The sequence below is a fragment of the Desmodus rotundus genome, chromosome 2 (genome assembly GCF_022682495.2).
Source record: "Desmodus rotundus isolate HL8 chromosome 2, HLdesRot8A.1, whole genome shotgun sequence".
Taxonomy (NCBI): domain Eukaryota; kingdom Metazoa; phylum Chordata; class Mammalia; order Chiroptera; family Phyllostomidae; genus Desmodus; species Desmodus rotundus.
Genome location: NC_071388.1, coordinates 134,952,384 through 134,972,603, shown reverse-complemented (window position 1 = coordinate 134,972,603; position 20,220 = coordinate 134,952,384). Strand labels below are relative to the sequence as shown.

At 37.5% G+C, this 20,220-nt stretch overlaps 1 protein-coding gene across 6 annotated transcripts in view; it reads left to right on the top strand.

Annotated features, from left to right (window-relative positions):
• Window positions 1-1,060: 1,060 nt before the first annotated feature.
• Window positions 1,061-20,220, top strand: part of GTDC1 (glycosyltransferase like domain containing 1) — a 369,716-nt gene continuing 350,556 nt past the window's right edge. The window contains exon 1 of one of the 6 annotated variants that reach the window (XM_053918630.1): window positions 1,061-1,168. The gene's annotated coding sequence lies outside the window, so the exon portion shown is untranslated. Of the gene's footprint in view, window positions 1,209-20,220 lie in introns of all 6 variants that reach the window. The other 5 variants (XM_053918627.1, XM_053918633.2, XM_053918632.1 and 2 more) reach the window with 5 other exon arrangements.

Genomic DNA, 20,220 nt, shown 5'->3' with positions numbered 1-20,220 from the left:
CCAGTTACAACACATTTGCATGTTTGCCTTCTCCAGACTCATTAATCCACACAACCTCATTCCAAATACAAAGTCCTTTAATTCAGAATCACAGAAGAGACAAATTCCTCACTTTGTATGTAAGAAAACAAGAGACATAAAAGGTCCTGGTGCTCTTTCTACTGTCTGAATTTTCTAAATAAAAGAGCTAAAGTGAGATTATGTTGCAGGAGAAAAAAAAAAAAACCATCCAAAATTTGTGAAATGTAAGCCCCGATAGAAACATCTATTCCTTAAAATTTAAGTGTCAATTAAGAGAAAGTATATATGGAACTATGTAAGTCAAAGATGGTCAACACTGCCATCGCTTTCCTTTGTCATTTATAATTACTTCGTGTGACTCGTCATCTAGATGGGACCGCGAACATGCAATTCTCAAACACCCGAACTGGATCTTAAGTGTGTGGTGGTAGTCAGAACGAAAAGGACACGCAAAATGTAGGTAAAACAAGAAGTGAGCCTGTTAAGGGGATTCCAAGAGGGGGCCAGAGGGAGGCAAAATAGGACGCGTTGGCGAAGCAGGCGCAGAGGAGGTGCGAGCTCCACAGCAGGTGTAGGTTGGGGGGAAGGAGCCGGGGACACGCGGGGACCCTGAGGCTCCAGCAGGCCTAGGAGAGGAACCGAGATGCGGAGAGAAGGAACGGACAGGAAAGCTGCAAGAGGAAGCCCAGGTTGACCTAGTGTGCAGCGAAGAACTTCCAGAAGGAAAGAGAAGGCACCTATACGAGTTTATGACAAGCCTAGGGGGGGTTGGGAATGTACAAAAGAGCTGAAGGGGCAGACGGGGGTGGGGTGCTGACGAGAGATGGGAAAAGGCGTGCGGGGAGGGGGAAGCGAAGCTGGGCCTTTAGAGTGGGCAGGTGAAGAGAGGAGCGCTGGCCACGACCCAAGAAGGTGCGCCTCACGCGGGTGGGAGCGAAGGCTGAGTCAGGGACCCAGCGCCCGCTGCGTCCGGCCAGGCAGGGGGCGGTGCTTGAGTACGTGGGCGGGTCTAGGGGCGGGGCCTGCGCCTGACGTGCCCCGAGGCCTCTGCGGCCGCGGGCCGGGAGGGGCGACGGCAGCGGCCCCGCGCGGGGGAGGGGCACGGCGTCAGCGCGTCGCGGGCTGGGCCGCGCCGGTGGCCAGCAGGGTGAGTCGAGGAGGAGGAGGTGGAGGAGGAGGAGGAGGAGGTGAGTGGGCTCTGGGCTGGGGAGCCGCGCGGGCCGGCTAGGGAGGCGGGGAGTGCGGCCCCTCCCCTCTCCGGCGCCCGCCTCGCGGGGCCGCGCGGCGCGGCGTTCCCAGAGGGACTGTGGCCGCGGCGGCGACTGGGGGAGCCCGGGGGGCGGGGGGGCGGAGCTGAGGGCCGCGCGGGCGGCGCGCTTCCCGGGCGCACGCGCTGCGCTGCCTCTGCCGCTGCAGGCTCCGCGCTCAGAGTGCGGCACACTTTGCAGAGGTCCTGCGCGCTGGCCATTTTCTGATTTCGTTTTCTTGGGTTCTGCTTGGCGTCCCGAGCCCGGCGCACCGTCCTTCTTGCGCCAAAGGCTGGGGCGGGTGGGGCGCGTCACCTCAACGCGGGGAGACGGGAAACCGGTTCCCGGGTTTGCCTGAGTAGGCGGAGGGGCCTTCTCGCCGACCACGACTCTGCCGGGGCCAAAGGTCCTTGGCGACGCGGTCCCCCAGGTTTTCCTGAAGGGGCCCTTTGCTGCTGGCCCCATTGTCGCCCTTCCTTTTCTCACGTCACCAGCTCCTTCCTCCCCCGGGTCCGCAGAGACTGAAGATCTCTCCTCTACCCTCCCAGAACCCCAACTTTGAGGAACCAGCGTGTACTTACTATGCTCACGATGCAGTCTGTTCGGCTGGAAAGGCTCTCTCAAATTTGTCGTGTAAATCCAGCCATGAACCCCAAACGTATCGTCGTTTAACCTTTAGTCCAGAGGGCTTTTTTTTTAATAAGTCAACAAAATACAACTTTCAGAGGCTTCTGAGAACTGTACTGCCTTAGATTACCTTTGAGATAATTCTTGACTTCGCTCCTTGAGGGGGTTCAAAGCGGAGGCTTGACACTTTTTCCTCCACCTGTATCACAGTTTGAAATGGAAAACGTGAGTTGGTGATTTTCCACACGAGGTGGGTTTCAGAATGCAGCCCCCGTGTGCCCTGGCCCGTCCTGGTTATTTGGTGTTACCTCTTAAGTGGATTTTAAAGCTCAACACAGTGAGCAGGTAAAGGAGCTGGTGAAAAGAAGTCCAGTATAATTCAATAGAGCCATTTTATTGGATTCTATTAACCTGTTTAACCTTAAGCTAAAGCCTGGCAGGAGTTTCTTGTAGGAACCCACATAGCCAAGTGCAGTATTGAATTTTAATGAGTGCCTTCCAGGTCGCAAGTAGAATACATTTTCCTCAGCTCCCACTCCCTGTTGTTTCATATTTGCTTTCGTATTTTATATTTAAGGAAGCAGTTTTAGAATTGAAGGTTGGAAGAGTACCTTTTGATTCATGAAACTTACTTGCCAAACTTGGAAACTAAATTGGTAAAATCTGAACCATGATACAGAAATAAGGTAGGAAACGGTGAATTTAATGGCCTTAACCAATTTGAGAAGATGGCTTCTTTACTCCTGTTTTGAAACTGCATTGACGTTTTAATCTTATGGGCCACAGAGGTACAGAATTTTCTATTTGTAAGGAGCTTTGGCAGTTTAATCCAACCCCATTATTTTACAGAGAGAAATTAATCAGAGAAAGTTTTGTGAAGTGATTTAACAGCAGCTGAATAGAACTAGTAGACTTAATGAACTAGATAAGTAGATAATTCACACCTCTGCAATGGGTGTTCTTGTACAAAAATTTGTTTTGATTATGGTATCTTATAAAAAGCCAAGTAATTACTAAATTTTCATTTTTTCCCATTTTGAGTAATTGCTTTAATTTGCAATTTGGACCCATTAGAAGCAAATTATACAAATTAATAATAGTTAAGAAATGTTTACATTCTATCAATTGAAAAAGTACTTTCCAGTTAGCTTGAATTTGGTAATTATATTTATTTCAAGAATGTTTACTCGTATTCTTGATTCTGATAGTCTGTGCCAATCCTAGGAGATTGGCATGTCAAGAGTGTTGTGGTATCCATACCCTTGACATTAATTAGGAATAAAGGTCCTGTACACATGTGGTAATCGAATTCCAGCAGCCCCAGCATCATCACTTAGTGGTCCTCAAATGCAGAAGTCCTGAAGCCCTTGCTGGGGTGGGGTGAATTCTTTGCCTCTCCCATATCACAGTGTGTAGTGTGGGCATTTAGTAAATACTTGTTGGCTTGTGTGCACTTTACCTGGTGGTGGCTTCATGAAAGATGGACCTTGTCTTAACTGTACGCCTTGTGTCAAATGTAGTGGGTATTCTGTAAATGCTTATGGTCTTGAGTTTCATCAAACTTAAGACTGTAGCAGAGTGGCCTGGAAGTTGTGGATCATTATATTGTAAACCTGAAATATTTCATGTCTGGTTTTGTGTTGAATTGGATACTCTGTTAGGCTGAATTCTAGTGCTGAAAGATAGCAAGTATCAAATATCTTAGAAAAATGGGGGGAGGGATTTACCATTGAGAATTTTGTTTTTTTAACATACATTACACACTGTGAAATTGGGAAGGGACAGCATTACTTAAATCTTTTGACAGAACACTTCAGTCAAGCTATAATACTGTTAATTTTCTGCTGGAAGCAAAGATTGACACCATGAATTGAATGACCCTAATTGTTACTATAGGGCCATTTTAATTAAAGCCTTGGTTTCACTTTATCGGGACATATTTTTCAGCATATATGACTTAGATAGGAGTTCAGGCTACCTTGGTCAGCTGTCCTGAAATGATATTTTACAGTTTTAGGCTATGTTCAATATGTCGTGCTTAATGTTGGTGATACTCTTAAAAACAAAACAAAACACAGTGAAGCCTCTGTATTTTCTTTTTCTCTAAGTCTTATCTTTTCCTTCTTTAATAGAATAGAATAGCATGTTTTGTTTATTTAAAAAAATTAAGGAAAATTGTCTAGTATTTCTTTTGGAAAGTACCACCACTCCACCCTTTGAATAGCCTTGGCAGATAATGTTTGGGTAAATGCAGGGCCTATTCCATAGAGCGATTCCTATTTGAATATGTAGTTATATAAATACTGTCCTTCACAGGAACATCATCTTTGGACTACATGCAAAATCTTTTCTACTGACACTATTGAAAACAATTGTACAATAGAGTAGGATGTGTTTAATTTATAGGGAGCAAATAATTATACATCTGTCAATGCTGGTTCATATATCAGTCCTAGTCTACATGGCCTACCCACTATTAGTGTTGTCCCTTCCACCCAGTTCTTAAATTGATTTTTAAGACTGAACATTTATTAAGACTCCTATCCCCTTCAGGAGGTGGGATCTGGAATTATTCTGGTGCTCTGAGCATTGGTTGCTCGCAGAGCGGTGTGGTGTCCCACTGCATCCTTGGCATGTACTCTGACTATAAGATTCTCATTTTTAAAAGCACTGTACTCATTAGGAGTTTTGAACTATAGGTAATAAACATCTTAGTGAAGTGTGTGTAAAGCGTCTAGAATATATCAACATAGGTTTAAATGGAATTAGGATATAGAATCAATTAGTAAGAAATAGTAAGAATATTTAGTCCTTTACTCCCACACATGAAGGTCACACTTAATTCATTTAAGCAGCTGACACCTTTTTTTTTTTTCTGAATACTTATTTTTAAAAGTAACCAGAGAAGAAATTCCACAGCCTTTCTTTAGTAAGTGTTAAATAGTCCATAGAGTTAATGTTTCTTGTGTGGTTCCTTTTTGTATTCCAGATCCCTCGTGGACCTGGAACTTTGTTTGAAGCCTAATTAAGAACTCTTAACAGCTTGGCCATCTTCCTCTGCTTGCCATCCCTTCTCCCCTCAGGGTGCAGGGGCCTGTTCTTGTTCAGACTGGATACTGGTGTCCTACTTCAACTAGGGCCAAACTTGCAGAGCCATGATACAGCAGCACTGCCTCCTGGACTCACACTCACTTGGATTGATTCCTTTCATACTGAGGATAGGCCAGCTGAGAGCTGGGTTCTGGGCCCGTTATCATTTGAGTCCTTTTGAAGGGTCAAGTTTTCATTTGCATTAGGCACTCTAGAACACCCTGGGTTTATCCAGTCCTTCCTTTGACCCATTTCCTGACTACCTTGCTGTTGGGTTCTCTACCTTCTTAGGTGAGTCACTTAATGGGTGATTTTCATCCATTTTCAGTGGCAACTAATTATTTTCAAGTGTTTGTTTTTCTACCCATGTTTTTTCTTAGTTTTAAACTTTCATTTGACTAAATACCTGTTATATTCTCCCATAACACATTTGTTCATGATCTAGACTGTGTGTACCCTGAGTGTGGGGACCAAATCTGTGCTGTTTGTGGCAGTGTCCTCAGTACTCAGCATATAGCAGGTGATAAATAAGTATTGATTTGATATAAATTCATCCAAACAGTAGATCTATTATCACTGTATGGGAAACCAACTTCATATAGAAATTTAGAATTCATACAAGAAGTTTAGACATTTATCATTAGTACTAGAGAGTCTTTGTATTTTAAATTATAAGCATATCCTTATAAAATAGCTTCATCATTCATCTGGCAGGGAATTTATTTAAGAAGAAAAGTTATATAATTTTCACCATGTATTGTTAGGAGTTCCACATTTCAATTTTTCTTGGTTTGATTGATATGTATATATTATTTTATATTTCTTACACATGGAAGTTTTATGGCACTATAAAGAAGCGAGTTTAATGGCTCTATTTTTGTTCATTAGTAATTATATACTAAAGAGTAAATTCTCATTAAAGGCCAGTAAATGCCTGCTCATAAAGAGGAGAGACCTCTTTGATTTTGTTCTCCACACAATCCCAATTATTGTATTTAGGCAAGTCATCAAACTCTTTTTAGTAGTCTAAATCTTTAATTTGGTTTCAGAACAGTAGTCATGTATTGAATACCCAAATTACTATGTCTTTAACAAGTAATGCTAACACTCTGTATTGAAAAAGTAATGACCATAACTTTTCTTGTAGAATTTCTTGAGCTAATTTTTTTAAGAGGTCTTTTGAATTAAATTTCCCATGAAGGCCAGAAATCTCATACTTTTAATGATAGTGCAGTATGTGTGTATGTGTGGAGGAGGGGGTGGTAATTTTTGTAGTGGTATTTTTAAGTGGACAGTTTACTAATTATGTTGAGGTAAACACTTTACAACTCTAAAAGGAAAACTTCAATTATCTGAATGAAATGAGGTACATGAAATTAATTCAGATAAGTGGAATCCTTAGTGTAAATGATGCATGTCAAGGGACATGACCTCGATCATGATTTTTTCCATATATTTGTCAGCTGTTTTTACATTATTAGATTGTGATTTTTTTTTTTTTTTTTTTTTTTGGTCATGCTAGGAATCATTGATGGAAGGAAGTAAAGTTTGCTCAATAGTTTTTTTTTTTTTTTCTTTGCTACAGAGGGAATCCAGAATGTTGTATTCTATGACAAGTGTAATTGCTCATTTCTTGCTTGTTCTGCCTGCCCTTTTAGGTGGTATACCACAGCCTTCCATTTTGTCACCTTCCTGTCAAATGTCAAATGTGTGGGGGAACTCTGAGAATACTTTTTAAAAAAAATTAAAGCCATACGCCTTTGTCCAATCTCAAGATGTTTGTACTTCCAAAAAGTTGACTTATAACAAGTTATAAGGGTGAATTAAGCTGTATAAATTTTGATTCCTTCCCTGACTCACTTAGGGTTTAATACTAAGCAGTGTCTTGCAATGTAGGCCCTTAAAATAAAAACAAATATTGGGACTTAGCCCCTGACCTTTATAGATCCTAACTTGAAATGAAAATTTTATTGATTGATTAGAGTTTAGGAAAGTTTCAGGGAAGTCATTTCTGCTGCCATTTACTAAGATTTGCAGCCTTCCAGGGCTCCTGGCATCTGAAGGCTATTGTTTAATTTGTAGATAGCCCTGTAGCTGTGATGACAAATTCCTTAGCTTGTTTTGTTTTTAGAGGGAGGGGAACTTATCTCAGCCACAGGTATGTGTGCTGACACCTCTTTAAGCGAATTTTACTTTTTTCAGCATTACCTATAGATGCTTTTCACAAAGCACCTGAGAACATGGTTCCTTATTTGCAGCATACACCAGCTTTCTTTTAACCTTTTGGTCTTTCAGATAAAAAATGATTCATATCTTGATTGCCTTAGGTGGAGTGGATATGTTATCAGCAAGCTCTGTGTTCAGACCTCTTGAGCAATTCCTAGGTCATTGCCTCAGACCCTCTTAAATATATGCAGGCTGTGTGATTGAAGAGTTTAGGTTTTAGGGTCAGTCCAAACTGATTTTGACTCTGTGTTATTTATGAGTGGCTTATATTTGGGAGAAGTTAGTTAATCCTCTGGGTTTCAGTTTTCTCATCTGTAATTGGGATAATATTACTGAGTATTGAATGTTTTTAAAAGATTAATTAATCTTAGTTGCATTGATTTGTTGTCATATACAGATAAGTGTTTAATAATGTGAATGGAGGAGCTGTTTACCTAGATCACATTTTATAAGGAAGTAGGTTTTCCATTTGATGACAGAGATAATCAAATTAGTAAAAAATCTTTCCAAATAGGGATATTGCTCAATTGATTTTAAAACTATGTAAGACTCTTGCAACTGCCAATATATTTATATACAAAGGATATTCTTACTGATGGTGTGCTATAGAGAGGCAGAATATGTAGTGTTCTCGTTGGAGTAAGACAGACGTAGATTTGTGTGTAGATGATCCAATACTTGGGTGACATTGTGCAGGTTACCTTACTTTCAGATTCAAGTTTTCATCTGTTAAATGGGTAGTAAAAGTACTGCATAAGGAATAATAAAGGGTGAAAAAGGATAATGAAAGGATTGTTGTAAAGACTTAAGAGTTGAGGTATGCAAAATACTTAATAACTGAGTCCATAAATACTGGTAGTTGTTATTGTGACTTTAGACATGTGACTTCTCTTTTCCTCATCTGTAGCATAAATATATCAGAGAACTAAGAGTTATTATGTAAGCACTCATTAAATGTTAATTTTTATTGTTATTTGTGTTATTCAGTTCAGAATAAATTGGAACAATTTTGGGTTAAAATGAAATAATTTGTACAGCTATTTACACGTATTTCTTATTATGGAGAATATTTATTTTAGTATGGACTTGGGGATGGCAACTTCATAGCTTTCATTGTTTTTCTTAGGACAGTAGTTCTCAAATTGTGAACAGACCTGTGGAGGTCCCTGAGACCCTTTCAGGGGGTCCATAACATTAAAACTACTTTCATAGTGATAATTTGCTTTTTGCTTTTTCCACTGCTTTGACATTGGCCTTATGATAGTATAGCAATGGTGGGTAAAATTGTGGGAATTTTAGTAGGATTAGATGGCAATGTCACCAAGGTATTATTCATTGTATTCTTCAGTGCCACCATTCATAGTTTTTAAAAAAGTTAATTTTACTTAAGAATATCCTCAATGAAGCAGTAAAAATTAATTTTATTAAACTTGATCCTTGAGTACACTTTGTTTTAATATTCCACATGATGAGGTGAGAAGTACGCAAGAAGCACTTATGCTGCATATCGGTTTTCTCAAGGAAAACTCTTAGATGACTTTTTGAGTTGCTAGCTGAACTAGCCATATTTTGAATGAAATATCATTTTTACTTGAAAGAATGACTACTAGACAAACTGATCATTTAGACTTAGATATTTGGCAGTCATTTTCTTGAAAGTGAACAAAGTAAGCCTGTCATTTCAGGGAAAACAATTGACAATATTTGTTGCCAATGATGAAATTTGAGCTTTCAAGTGAAAATTAAAATTTTGGTTAGCTTGTATCACCAGCTATGCTCTTGTCAGCTTTCCAGTGCTTAAAAGATTTTTCTGATAGGATAGAAATATTAGTGAATGTGAGTTTTTGCTCTAATATGTTAATAAATTAATTATATCAAGATTTGGTATATCCTTACAACTCAGTGTACCAATATTTTCTAAGTGATCAGTGTTACAAAATTATAGGTAGAAGACCCTTATAAAAAGCAAGTAATACAAAATGTTCACGTTATATTAGATTCCATATTATAACTAACTGTTAACTCCTATTTGTCAAATTTTGATGTAGTATCAAAGAACATCCATAGTTATCTTTAAAGGCTATTAATAATAACACATATTTCCTTTTTTCCTACTACACATATTTGTGTGGGACTCCTTTTTTCACATAGTTCAATCAAAACATTACAATAGATTGCATGTGGAAGGAGATAGGAATATCTGGGTGTCTTCTATTATGCTTGACATGAAAGAAATCTGCAAAAGTTGTGAAACTGTTATTTTTGTCACTATGTTTTTTGTTTAGGAAAATTTTCTTAAAATGTTATTTGTTATGTTAAATATCTTACTAAAATTAAAAAACGATTAAATTTTTCTCATTTAATTTTTAATATGGTAAATATTGAAAATTACAACTCTCATTAGCAAAAACTCTTGGGAGTTCTCAGTGTTTTTTTAAAGATTTTATTTATTTATTTGTAGAGAGAGAGGAAATGAGGGAGAAAGAGGAAGAGAAACACCAGTTGCCTCTCGAATGCCCCTTAACTAGGGACTGGGCTGCAGCCCAGGCATGTGCCCTGATTGGGCATTGAACTGGCAGCCTGAGCCACACCAGTCAGGATAGGAGTGCTCAATTTTTGAGAACACAAAGGAGTCCTGACACTTAGGAGTTTGAGAACTGTTTCTTTAAGGGAAAAGGCTAGATTCATTAAATGGGTGAAGTTTTAAAGTTTTAATCTGTTAAGCATTTCTTTGGAATTCGGAGTTGATGCCTGTAGTTTCTTTTCCTGGTTGTAAGGACATGTCACTGGACTTCCATGTCATTACCCAAATAGGCAGAGGTTCTTGTGTTTGTTTCAAAGATTTTTGTTTTTATTTAAGATTGATGCTACCTATATGGTTGCTCTCCAGAACTAAGATATGATTGATGGTCGTTCCAATCAGCATCTTCATTCTTGATACCATTCTTTGGTTGTGAGCTGTTCATGCAATTTTCCAAGCTGTTCGCCATGGCAATCTACTTCAGGGTTATAGATAAATTTCCTTTGCTGAAAATAAACTGCTATTCTCTGAAGTCTTTTCACTAGGCTTAATCTGTCTACTGTAGATTCTTCCTGATATTTCATAGCTATTGTCTAGTCAGTTTACAACTTATGAATATGTTTGTGAATTAGTTATTTGCAATAACATAATATGAATTATGATGGGTTCTATAGTGTCATTAATAGTATGGGCATAGTTCATTGGGGACTGTTAACATCTTCCTGTGGAGAATGATATTTTGACTCCTAGAAACCTGGTCATATACATTTCTCCATTGCAGTCCAGTGGTGGCAAGAAACTCCCCTTCCGTCCTTACAATAGGAACAGGAGTATTAAAGCTTTAATAGATGCAAGAGGATACCTCGTTCTGAAATTATGCTCAAAAGACACAGGTATCTTAGGCCCCCCAAGTGGATAGAGGGTGGTGGGAAACACTCAGATGAAACAGGTATAGAAACTTTGGGTTAGCAATGGTTGAGGGGAAAAGGAGAATGTATTCTGCTTGGAGGTGATATATTTGCTTTGGGGGCAGTTGTTAAAAAGTAAGAGATTATCTTAAAATGGGTATTTCCAGGTTGAGAAACTCATCTATATAGGGTTTTTTTGTGTTCTTATGCTTGGGTATTGTATGAATTGAGCTCAAGAAACAGAATGATAGGCCAGTTGGGAAGGTTGACCTTACTGATTTACAGGTCAGAAGTTTGAACATAAAAGGAAATCGAACAACTCCAGGGGCAGTCATGATGATCAGGAAGAGTAGTGGAGGCCAGGAGGGTGTTGAAATATGCAAGCTCTTCACGAGGATCCCAAACAAATTCACATCACAGGGTGGCTGTTAGAGGAGGTGATTAGCTGGCACAGTTCAGTTCAAGAATGCTGTGATTCAGACTACTGTCCTAGGGTCTCTAGCAGGAAATAGAGACTTTAAAGACTGGTATCCAGTACAGGAAGCCTGTTATGGAAAAAGGGTTGCTGTGAAGCAGAAATCCAATACCCAGGGAACTAGGGGACACAGAAAAGCCTGATGTTGATGACTAGGATTTGACTAGAAGCTGAGCTTTTAGCCCTCTTTCTACCCAAGGGCAATATTGACCCTTTTGATTGAGGCAAGGCTGAGCCAAAATGGAAAGTAAAGTGACTGTAGCTGTCTGCAGTGGAGTGACAGGTTTACCCAAGAAATATAGTCATGTGTCTCTTACATTCTGCAAAATGAGTTGGAATATATTCTGAGAAATGAGTTGTTAGGCAATTTTTTTGTTGTGTGAACATCATAGAGAGCACTTGTAGAAGCCTAGATGGTACAGCCTATTATATACCTAGGCTATATGGTACAGTCTCTTGCTCCTAGGCTACAAGCCTATACATCATGTTACTATAGTGAATACTGTATGCAATTGTAACATTGTGGTAGGTATTGTGTATAAACATATCTACACATAGAAGAGATACAGTAAAAATATCATGTAAAAGATAAAAAATGGTATGCCTATATAGGGTACTTTCTATGAATGGAGATTGCAGGACTGGAAGTTACTCCTAGTGAGTCAGTAAGTGAGTGGTGGGTGGATGTGAAGGCCTAGGACATTACTGTATGCTACTGTAGACTATAAACACTGCACACTAAATTTATTAAAAAATAGGTTTCTTCAATAATAAATTAACTTTTGCTTACTGTAACTTTTTAACATAAACTTTTAAATTTTAACTTTTGTATTGCAGTAACAGCTTAAAACAACACATTATAACGTACAACAATATTTTCTTAATATTCTTAATATCCTTATTCTGTGAGGTTTATTTTTAACATATTTTTATTTTTTACTTCTTAAACTTTTAAAACTAACATATACATTAGCGTAGGACTACACAGGGTCAGATCATAAATATCAGTCTTCGAGCTCTACATCTTGTCCCGCTGAAAAGTCTTTAGGGGCAAAAACATGCATGGAGCTGTCATTTCCTTTGATAACAGTGCCTTCTTCTAGAATATGTCCCAAAGGACCTGCCTGACACTCTTATTGTGATGTCCCTCTATTCAGAATTATGTCCTTATTGTTTTACTTGGTTTGTTTCTTTTTTAAAATCATACGTTTGCTTATAAGTAAATAATGCACCATGAACATTCCTCTCTATTAGTCAAAACCATTCAGTGTTAAAGTCCATGTTTTCAAACTTTTGGAGGAGCTTGTTGGTCTGCAAGACTTTCTGCTAAACCCTTCACTATGAATTTTCTTGGGGTTTCTGCTTACTGGGACCTCTGTTGTAATATGCAGTTGTTGGCCAAAACATCGTTATATGGCACATGACTATGCATTAAACAAATGGATGGAAGTAAATGGGAACAACTGGGTTATTACATTTAGGTTCTTCATGCAAGAGACACTAGGTATCATATTACCTACCCACTAAATATCCTGTAGGCCAGGGGTCAGCAAACTTCTTTAAAGCACCAGATAGTAAATATTTTGGCATTTATGGTTTCTGCTGCAACTATTTAAATTTGCTATTGTAGCATGAAAGCAGCTATAGAGAAATACCTAAATGATCGAATAGCTATGTTCCACTAAAGCCTTATTTATGGAGACTGAAATTTGAAATTCTTATAATTTTTACAGGTCCCAAAATATTAGTGTTTTAAAAAAATCAGAAGTTTAAAAACTTTTTTTAAAAGAATAGAAAACTTATTCTTAGATCATGGTTGTACAACAACCGGTAGTGGGCTGCATTTTGACCCACGGAATCTAGTTTGCTGACCACTGTTTAGGCAAATAAATGACTGTCAGTTATGATGCAGAAAGCATAGCATTACTGAAATAAATGTTCTCCAGGACAACACTGTTGGTGACACTGTCTTGTTTTATAGGTGACACAGATGATAAAAATCCGCTCGAGAATTTGTATGTGACATCTGCAGCAGGTTCAAAACCCTCAGCTATAAGACAAACTGGATACTTCGTAAAGATTTTCATCTGTTATGCACAGAGAGCCAAAATCCATTACTGAAATTGTCTGAGTGAGCTGCCTGCTGGGTCCAGTGATGCACTAGTAGACAAAGAAGTTGAAAAAGAAGGCTCACTTATTCTCTGGATGCCTGGCAGAATGTGACACCAATATGGTATCATGCCCTACTATGATTCGAAGGACTTAATGACTCTATGACTAAATAAAAATGACTTTTTTTTGGTGGGGGTGGTTGAAGTAAATTTGACTTTGGTTGGGGAATGTGTACTGTATTACTCCATAATAATACATGGTAATTGCTTTGATAATCAGTCATTAAAGTTCCTGAATATTTGTGGAACTTACATAGTTACACCTTTTATTGTTGGGTTCTCTTACTGTAAGGCAAGTACTATAAAGAAAAATATCTGCTTAACCTAAAAAAAGTTAACCTAAAAAGATTAAGGAGTATGACTTTCACAAAGAAATTTTTACTTGGAGCATTCTTGAAAATACTCATCCCTAGAGTATTAAAATAATGTTTCTAGTTTCAAAAAGTTACTGTATGTAGGAATTTCTAGGAAAACATTCTTTTGTGTAGGCTCTTGAATTCAGTAGTAAGTAGAAAAATCATACTATACAGTATTACTCTACATAGAATGATTAATAAATTAATAACTACTAAAATGCTAATTAATAAGATGATTTAGTGAGCAGGTGTGAACTGGAAATAAACCTTTGTATTTATTTACTAAAATTACTGAATCACAAGAAAACTGGAACATCAGAGTATTCTGTAAACCAAATCAGTATTTTATTTGGTTAGTGTACCTGCTTTTGACACATATCTATTTATATCAGTTATAGAGGACTTGAAAGCAGTTCTGGGAAATTCTCCGAATGAAGCGGGTAGATTCTCTCAAAGTTGAATCCCATTTCTTCCTCAGTGAATCTTTAACATTTTTTTTCATCTTAGTGTTCAAGAAAAACTCTGGTGGTTCAGGATATAAAACATAATAGTTCATACAGATCATTTACAAATAGAAAAAGATTCCCTCAGACTTACCTTGAAATCTTTATTCAAGGCCTGTATCATTCAATTTGTCAGTGTGCTACTTGCCACTTATGGCACGTTTTTGGTCAGTGTGCTAACATAACCATTCTGCCAGGAAAAAGATATGTGGGTTGCTTGAGACTGGAAGTTAAACGTCTAATTTACAAGTCAGATTAGAGATGAGAATAATACAACAGCTTTATGTGGAATTGATTTAATTTCATGGTTTTTACGCTATTTTTTCATTGAAGTAATGCATATAACTGAAAGACAGGTGTGTTGTGGCATTATAATGCCGTAAATTCTTTTGAATCTGGAATGAAAGGGGATGCTCTTAGATGTTTAGATCCTAAAACTCAGGGATTTTGAAATGAAATGTTCTGTCATTCATTTATTGTGCCATAATTGAACTGCCTTGTGGATTTTGTTTGAGATTATTCTGATTAATATTTGGAAAACTTGACAATTTCAAATATAAGATTCTTTAGGAAAGACTATGATTTTGTGTCAGTGTGTATTTAAATAAAGCAGCAAACACCTTTTTACCTTATGAATAGGTTGTATTTAATAAGAAATCATGTAGATTTAACATCGATAGACATTTAAATCAGGAATTCCATGTGGCCTTCTAAGGAGAGAACATTAAACAGAGCACTTTATATATTGCCATTATTATTTTTACCCTGAAGTAAACCTTTTAAAAAAATATAATGTGTAGAATAATGCATAAATAAAGCTTGCTAGGTTGCAGTTATTCTTATTTCACCTGTTCTTACTGAAATTGAGGAGACACCTCATAAAGTGAGTCTGAAAAACAAGTTCATTGCAGGAAGGAAGTGCTATTTATTAGAATTTGAGAACATAGTTGCAGAAAAGCATGTGTTAATTCCCTTTTCAGATGGTTCTTGAGCCAACAATTGATTTGAGTATAACCAGGAGAAGAAAATCCAGGTGTTTCAAACTAGTTTTTTATTAGTAATTGAAAGATTTAGTTTCATCCTTTCCCATCCCTGCCACATGATGAGTTCTCATGAATTGATATCTGAGATGACAAAACATTGGGATTTAGAGTGTCTTGAGAATTCATTAATTGTTTCTTTTTTGTCTGCTGCTTTACATAGGACTTCCTTAGTCATTATGTTTATAGGACATGAGAAAGATAGTGAATCCTAACTTTTATGGACCTCAAAAAAGACTTGAATAAAGATTAATGTAAGGTAAGGCTATAGTAGGTATACATTACTGTGCTTATTTTAGTAGAGTGACAGGTTAGGTAGTTTCTTCCCTCACTGTCTTTTCCCCTCACTTCATAACTGCTGGTTAAAGCTGCTTTTCCTTAAGATGAATGGAAATAATTTTGTGAGTGGAGAAAGTGAGGCTATCGCAGACATTAGGAAATGAGTGGAATGTAAAAGGGAGAAGAGACAGTAAATGTGGGTAATACGATCATGGGTGAGCACTCATTTTTTGGATTGATAAGGGTGCTAACTAGAGTAAAGATATCAGTGGAATAAAGTGGTTTATTATTGCCATGTACTATTTATTGAAAGTTTCCTATATACTAGACATTGAGTAAAACACTTTGCATAAGCTATTTCCAGTTCTTTCCACACCTTGAGAAAGCAGGTGCAGTTATCTCAGTTTCCTGATGAGGAAACTAGAAGCTGAGTGGTATACCCAAGATCTTAGAGTAAGAAGTAAAGAGAGAGAGTCCTACAGCTTGTGGCTCATTTTGTGCAGAGACCTTTAGTCTCCAGTGATTGATAAATGAGTAAATACTCCTACTACTCCTACTCCTACTCCTCCTACTACTACTATTGATAGTAAAAATTTGAAAGTCAGTTTACATTATGGGAAAACTTTAAGAGTAATCATTTTTAACATGAATGACTTCATTGTTGGTGCTTATAGAAGGATGTTGGAGCCTATTGATATATCCACAAAAATTGTATCTGGAGTTTAGAATTTTTCTACTGTTTTTTTGTGTTGCCTTTGATATTAGTTAGTATAGTAGTATTGCATAGCTGTATTTTCAGGTATAAGTGATGCCACCATACAAAATTCATATATGAAGGATCTGTGATAATGAGCTAGAACAACTTCTGTATAGTATATCATAAGCTGAATTGGATTCAGCTCCAAACAGCATGTGTAGAAAAATTCTTGAAAGCAGTCTGATACAGTCCCAGGTGACTGCCAAACAGTTTGAAGTATAGGAGTGATAACAGTGGAAAACAGTGTCATGAAGCCCATTAACATGAGAACTAAATGTTTATAGGCTTTTATAGGCAGTCACATACAGTCCTGAACAAAACATCATCACCTTAGGATATGTTGTCATTTGGTTGGGAACAGTGCTTTAGCAGCAGCATTTTTAAATGTAAAAGATAATTATGCAGTAGGGATTTGGAAGCAAATGCTCCAATTATGTTTTTTAAGGTATAGAGTGAAATGATAAGGGATCTTTGGCTTTGTCATTCACTGGTACCTTGGAGGAGAGAAGTAAGAAAAGCACAGCCAAAGTGGCAGCATGGTAAAGTAGCCTAAATGTGAGTACATGGGCACCTCACTGAGGAATGCTATAACAAAGACAGGAAAACAATTACTGAAATTATTCAACTCAAAATGTTAGAATGGAAAAAAATTTTAATTGCTTGAAAATATAGGAAAAATATTAGCAAACCACTTATAGGCAAACAAGGCAGTTGGACAAAGGGTAAGAAGTAAGGAGGGTTATTTAAGAGTGAAGTATATAAAAAGAAGGAAACTTAGGGAGAGAGATCAGGAAAAGTGATTTAGAAATAAGTGTTACTGAAATAGGGTAGTACACTTCTTAAAGATTGCTAGTGGGCAGAGAAAATATTGTTTAAATGGGGGGAAATTTATCTTCAACATGAAGTTGTATTTATATTTTATGGTAGTCAAAAGTGACCACCTGTTTTAGAAAAGACATGGAAATTATTCCCATTCATTCTGTGAACCCTCACAGATTTTACTATAGCCTAAAATTATCCGTGTATCCTTGCGAGAGTGGGTAAACTTAGAGTTGGATTTGTGTTTTAGAATTTGATTTAGTTTATTGTAAGTTTACTATGATCATTACCAGTATATATTTAGCTTTTGGCAAGAGATTACACTTCACATTAGCTGGGGTATCTTCGATATCCAGAAATAAGATACCAGATTAGATTTAAATTAGTTTTGTTGGTTGTAATTCATATATTAAAAATCCTGCTAATTTTGACAAGTGTGTAGATCCATGTAACTATCTACATTTAAGAAACAGAGTATTCTGGGGTGGGGTGGAGGGCTGGGGAGAAAAGGCACACAACTGTAATTGAATAACAATAAAAAATTTTTTAAAAAAAGAAAAAAAATTAATTGGCAAAAAAAAAAGAAACAGAATATTTTATCATCCCCAAAAGTTCCCTTTGCCTCTTTTCAATCATTTCTTCCCTTTCCTCCACACAATCACTGTTCTGATTTCTGTCAGTGGCGAAACGGCACTAGAATGTTACTGGTGATTGGACCTTGGTTCAGCAACCTCAGTACTTGAGTTCTGGCTAAGAAAGAATTCTGGACCAAGACTCAAAATATAAGAGAAAGTTTATTTAGAAAGGCACAGATATCAAAAAAGTGAGATGTAGAAGAAATCGGGTCAGGAAACAAGTTATGGAGGCAATAGAAGGTCCCTCAGAGCTGAAGGAGGTGGGGAAAGGTGGGGGCTTGCTCCATAGACAAAGGCACACTGGGTCTCCCTTTGACTGTTTGTATCTGGAGGTCTGAGGGGAGGATCACAATAGAATATTCACTAGCACTTCTTTCAGGGTTGTGGTCTCTACTGATTGGTTGGTGCCAGGGCGCAGGGGGTTATTAGTCAACTGGTCCTGATGTCTGCCAAAGCCTCACTTGTCTGGTTGTGCTGCTTTTATGAGCCTTGATGTATTTGATGAGGGCCAGAACCTCATTTTCCTGGGAGCTTAATGCTTCAGGGCTGTTCTCTGGCTCCCTTGTTTATTCCCTCTTTACGGGGATCCAACCCATGTGACTAGCAACCTGCTAGGTGAGGAAAGATTACCCTGGGATCAAAGTCCTTGTTTTCCCAGTTTTGCCCATCGCTGAGCACCTGGGGCTTTCCGTCTTGGTGACCTTCTGTATCTGGCCCATCATTTCTCTTCTCATGTCTGTCTAACTGCCTACCATATTTCCATAAATTAAGCTTGTTCTTGAACTTGATATACATGAAATCATAGAGTATGTCCTGTTTTGTAACTGGCTTCCTTTCCTCAGTGTAATGGTTTTGACATTTGTCTTTGTTGTTGTGTGTATTAGTGGTTCATTCTGTTTTGATGCTGAATAGTATTCTATTTTACCACAGTTTGTTTATCTGTTATTCTGTTAATGGACATTTTACTTTATTTTATTTTTTGTTAATTGTGAATAAAGCTGCTATAAACAGAATTTTTGTATAAGTCTTTTTTTGGACATAAGTTAATTTCTCTGAGTTAAATACCTAGGAATGGAATTGTTCTGTAATAGGATTGGTATACATTCAAATGTTAGAAGTTTATACATAACTTTTCCAAAGTGGTTACGTCATTCCCATTGTGCATTTTTAATTTGTAAATCTATAGTTTGAACTGGATCTAGATATTGGTGTGTACTATGTGATTTTTCTACAGTCAGAGTGTTTTATGAGTATTTGTCATGTAATAAGTAAAATCTAGTAGTTTTATGATATATTGATTTTTTAAAAAATTGGAATTTATAATGTATAACTCAATTTAAATATATACAGGTTTCCCCTTCCCCCCACTATCTGAAAGTAGAGAGTTCCTATGAAACCTTTTGTAAGTGATAATGAAGTGAAGAAGCAATTACTATTAATGTAAAGGCAAAAATCCTCTTTGGATTTCTTTTGGTTAGTGAAAACAGGTACTAATGGAGGAATTTTGTAAAGCAAAGTGGTGTAGGCAAATTTTCAAAAAGCTGGAATACTTGTGTGCAGTTATTGACTTGGCTTGTTTTACAGAATTTTAAATTTTCATTTTATTTTTTAGGTATCATATGTTTTAATCTGAGGGTTTTTTTAAAAGTATTTTTTAAAAAGATTTTATTTAATCGTTTTTAGAGGGGAAGAGAAGGAGAAAGAGGGAGAGAAACACCAGTGTGGGGGGTTGCCTCTTGAGCGCCCCATGCTGGGGACCTGGCCCGCAACCCAGGCATGTGCCCTGACTGGGAATCTAACCGACAATCCTTTGGTTAGCACCCCATGTTCAATCCACTGAGCTACACCAGTCAGGGCTTAATCTGAGTTTTAAAGTGGGCATTCTTCATTTTATGCAGTGGCTCTTCATTAAATGTATTTATAATTAATGAAATGTTTGAATATGAATAATATGCTACTCTACTAAGGTAAAATTTGTTTGACCAAATGGGGAATCTCCTTTTTTTCTTTCCTTTGATCTGTTTATTCATTAGTACCCCATTCCTTTTTTTTTCTAAAAAGGAATTCCTTTATTTATTTTCTAAATACAGATTTAAATAACTTGAATTAAATCTTAAAGATTTAAATAAGAAACTCTTAAAATGAAGAGTCCTTTATAAGCAGTAGATGTAATGTAGGGGAATTGCACCTAAGATAATTGGATGACAACTAGGACTTGTTTGTTTCAGGATTTCAGCTCAAGTTCAAAAGCTGAAAATAAAGGTTAGTAAGTTATCCTTGCATTCTAAAGAGGGCCCTGGAGTTTAGTGAAAGAGTAGAATTGCAGCACCCACTTCCCATATATAAGAGAGATTAGAAAAGGGGTATGCAAGTATCATTCAGGTGAAGAACTGTTAATCCAGTGGGAGTTCTGTGACATTTCTGTCTCTCCCCAAAAAAGAACCTTTCATTCCTAGCCCAGGGTTTGGGTTTGTCTTCCAGGAGTATCAATTGGTGTTTAATTTCTTGCCTGGATATTAAACAAAGTGTCTGATCTTGTTTCTTG